This window comes from Thalia democratica, chromosome 8 (genome assembly GCF_965202585.1).
Source record: "Thalia democratica chromosome 8, ktThaDemo2.hap1.1, whole genome shotgun sequence".
NCBI classification, from domain to species: Eukaryota; Metazoa; Chordata; class Thaliacea; order Salpida; family Salpidae; genus Thalia; species Thalia democratica.
In genome coordinates this window covers 23,217,667-23,222,251 of record NC_139172.1, presented here as the reverse complement: position 1 = coordinate 23,222,251, position 4,585 = coordinate 23,217,667, and positions in this window count along the sequence as shown.

The window sequence follows — 4,585 nt, the reverse complement described above, 5'->3', positions numbered from 1 at the left end:
ATGCTAGGAAATTAAGGCAGTGGGCTAAAATTTAAGTTAAACTTTCTGAGAGTAGAGCATTAATATTATAGTATAGATTAATATTAGTTAAACAAACTGACTTTTCCATTTTCTGTCTCACATTGACTCTGAACTTTCTTTTTCTTCCTTCCTGGTTCATGATTTTCAAAGAAACCTCTGAAAGTATGATTTCAGGGTTAGAAGCCCAATAAACATCCTGAAAATTTTCTTTGTCACTAGACTTTGAACGTTTTAGAAGACTTTTCTGATCTGAACATTTTAAACCTTTTGGAGATAACGATTCAACAGAGTTAATTTTTGATTTCGAATGGTTTTCTTTCGCGGTTAGCTGCTTCATTTGCCTAAAAATAAAACCTAGTGTTAACCATATTAAGTTCAAATATCTACAGTACTTATTTACTTCATAAATTACAACAATAAAACAATTAATTTTAATTTGTTTAAATAATTTAACAACACATATTCAGAATAACATTAACTAATAAAAAAATTTTACACAAAAAATGCAGATATTGCTACATAAGGTTGCTAAAATTTAAAAAAAAATTAAATAAAACATTTATTTACTTGTCCAATACATCAATTTTATCGCCTTCCTTCAATCCAATTGACTTTGGCGTGTCTGTATCTAAAATTTCACGACCTTGAAATTTAAAACTAACACAATCTCTTTTCAGATTTTTAGTTGTGCAGTAATTCGTAAACAACCTGCAAAGTAAAATAAAGACTTAAACTGTAAATCTTTGTTGTGTTTGATTTCCGAATAATAAATTTTTGAAAATTTATCGTAAATTTTTGTAAATAACCTTTCCAGAGTGTTGTTGGTGTTTATTTTATACTTCAGGTTTTCATTTTCATTAGCAAATTTGTTCAATAATTTTGGTTCTGAAGAATTTACATCTGACTGTGTTTTGTTCACTAAATTGGAAGTATTAAGATAGCAGTTATCAACATGATCTTCATTTGAATTAAATTCATCTAAACTGACACTTGCAACATCGGCTTTTTCAAAGCCATGGTTTTTAGAAGAATTATTTAATAGATTTTCCTTGCTACAATCACCTGCTTTTTTATTTTTCAAATTAGCGACCTGACTGCTTAATTGCTCTTGGCTTGTTTGAGCTAAGTTATTGTCAATACTTTGCTTGGTTTGGTCACTTTTGTCAGCAACAAGTTGGTTGCTCAATTTGTCCGTGAAGACCCTACAAATTGTGACATGTGAAGTTAAGTAGTTACCATAACAAAAAATAATAACTCAGTAGGTAACAAAATGGTTAACAATACTTTTGTTTAATTTTTAAATTAACTTAGTAAGTTTAAACCTTTGATATAATAACTAAATTGTGCTTTAAATATTTTAAGTTAAAAATTTTCATTAAAAGAGTTTTGAGATTAATTCTAATTACAAATTTTCAATTAAAAAAAGACCTAAAAACCTGTCAAAACAATCAATATTGTCTCCTTCTTTGAGATCAATAGACTCTGGTGTGTCTGTTTCAAATACTTCCAGACCATTATACATGAAACAAACCATTTCTTTTTGAAGACCTCTAGTTTTGCAAAAATCAGCCATCAATCTATAACAGAATCTTTGTATAATTGCAATAGCCATAATTTAAATTAAATTTTAGTAAGTAAGTTTTTGTTAGTTATCCAATTTCCAATTAAATTTACAATATTTTTTTTGAACATGTTATGTAGTACTAACTTTTGTAATTTGTCGTTTTTATTAATACTGAAGTGGAGTGTTCTACTATTTGTCGAAGTGTTGCTACTGTTGGTATTATCAGCATCATCTACAGAAGTTTTATTTTCACTACAACCTGTTGAACAATCTTCAGAGCTTTCATCCACTATAACAGATTCATTCAAACTGTTTACAAAGCTTAAGTTTTTATCTTCACCAACAGCTCCCGACGTTTTATTTTCTTCAACTTGATGGTCAAAGCAAAGAGACTCATCTTTCACATCTGAACTCTTGAGGCGTTTTTGATCAGTGAAAGTATCTCTGTTATTATTCAATATTGTTTACTTCAGTATAAAAAGTTAATATGTGCTAATCAATGGATTTACAAATGTATTAACAACTGGGAGTTATTTTTGGTAAAATAAACGTTTTTACACAACTTATATTGATCTTATAAAAATGTTAAGGTTTAATATTGAATTAATTCTTGTAGTTAACCTGTATTTAAGATCAATTACATCTCCATTTTTTAATCCTAAAGATTTAGGTGTATCAGTGTCTTTAATGTAACGACCGCCGTACCTAAAACAGACTTGATCTTTTTTTAGATTTTTTTCTCGGCAGTATTGAATCAACAAACTGAAGAATTTAATGTATTTATAACTGTGGTTACTACTTATTGCAAGGTAAGTACTAACTTTGTTAACTTATCAGAATCAAATGAAATAATTATTTTGTTTTTAAGAATATCGTTTTACACCTTTCTTATAAATTTAAACAAACCTTTCCATACTATTGTTTACGTTTGTAGTCATTCGAGTTCTAACAGTCTTTTTTTCTGCCAGTTCTCTTGAAGTAGTAGTAGATTCTTGATCATTTACTTTAACAGATTCAATGTTCTTCAAATTGCCAGAGTTTTCACTCTCGTTGTAAGTTGTTACCTCAGCACTTTCAGTTTTTTTTGAACTGTCGTTATTTGAACAAACTTCATGTTTCGAAGTAGACATAGTGTTTTCAACTGAAATATTCTCTTTATCAGTTACATTCATTTCTTGCTGTGAAGTGGTTTGATCTTCTATCATTTTATCACTCTGTTCAACTTGGCCGAAAGCTTGATTAGAGTGTTGTTCAATATTTTGGCTCTCAACAACATTCCTAAAGCGTTATGTTACTTTTACTAGATTTTATATTGTTTATAGAAAGATAAAAATTACGCTCAACATGTTTGATCTTAGGACCTGGTGTACAAAAAACTTTTCGGTCATCGAGTCGTACACCAGAACAGTTAAAAGACATGCCCAGGACATTACCATAAGAAGTGATAAATAAAGCAGTGTTGAACCTGATTTCTATTATAATTTAACTGTACAAATTAACTACTGCTAACGAAATACATTTTGTTATAACTGCATTACCTGTCAAAACAATTAATATTATCTCCTTCTTTTAATCCAATAGACTTAGCTGTGTCTGTTTCGAGCACCTCTCGACCATTATACATAAAACATACAAGATCTCTTTCAAGTCCTCGAGCATTACAAAATTCAGTCATAATTCTGAAAATAAAAAAATAATTAATCAAATGAACTTACATTTGGACTCCAATTATTAAACAGTTGATAAGCTTTAATATGAGTTTATTGCTACTTATTCTATTCAAAAACATAGTACTGTAATCAAACTAAAATAATATTTTAAAATATTTTTAAGCTCTATGGTTAATAACATTTTACAATTTTCCTTGATTATTTTAAGTATTACCTTTTTAAATCATTGTTTTGATTAATTTTGTAGTACAGCGTTTTACTGTTTTTCAAAGTATTGCTTTCATTTAGACTATTGGAATCATCTTCAATTGATGCATCTGTACTACAACTTGATGAAGGGTCGACACAACTATCATTAGCTGAATCATGTTCATTTAAACTGGTTTCTGATTTTGATTTTAGCCTTAAGTCAAAAACCTCAGATTTTGATTCACTTTTTTTACCAGAAGTGCCTGTATGTTCTGCTACATAAGCTACAGCTTTTTTACACAAAGTAGATTGCAAGCTGCTTTCATCCAAATTTGAAGTTTTTTCTCTACTTTCAATAATGTTAGAAGACCTGTGAATATACAATATTTTTCAATAATAAATAGTCATTGAACAGTTGCAAACAATATCTCTAACAACATTCGTTTCTTTAAATGACCTTAGTACTTAAAATTATTTAAATCAAACACTTTTAAACTGTTTTTACTTTTTGTAGACATAAACTATATCTCCATCCTTAAAGCCAATTGAAATTGGTGTGTCAGTGTCATTAACAGCTTTTCCTTTGTAAATTAATCCAACATTACTTTTTCCAGCATTAAATTTCTCAGAGTACTTGGCCTTAATTCTAAAAAATAGAGTTAATGTTAAACTCTGTAAAAAATTACCTATAAACTTAATTCTGTTGGTTAGCTTAATGATATTTAAGATTAACTATTCTTAATCAAATATTGTTGCCTATAAAATAAACTAAAAAAATTAACTTCAACATCAGTTGGTTGGGATGCAACTGAAACTTGCACTTGTTGCCATTACATCTTGAACCTTCAGAGCTACCTTTTGAATAACTTTTTTACAAGGCTTGAAATGGTTTACTTCAATAAGTTTGTCCACAAACATTTTAAACTTTTAAACCTGTGGTTTATGATTAGTCTTAAGTTGTAGTATATTCACATTTTTATATTGAAACTGTATAGTTTATAAAATTAGTAAGTATTAACTGAATACAACTTATATACAACTAATAACTAATTAGTCTGTTATTTTTTACCCAATATATATAAGACAAATACTATCAAACTACAGTAGTATTGCTTAGTAACTTTAATGTAACATAGTGACT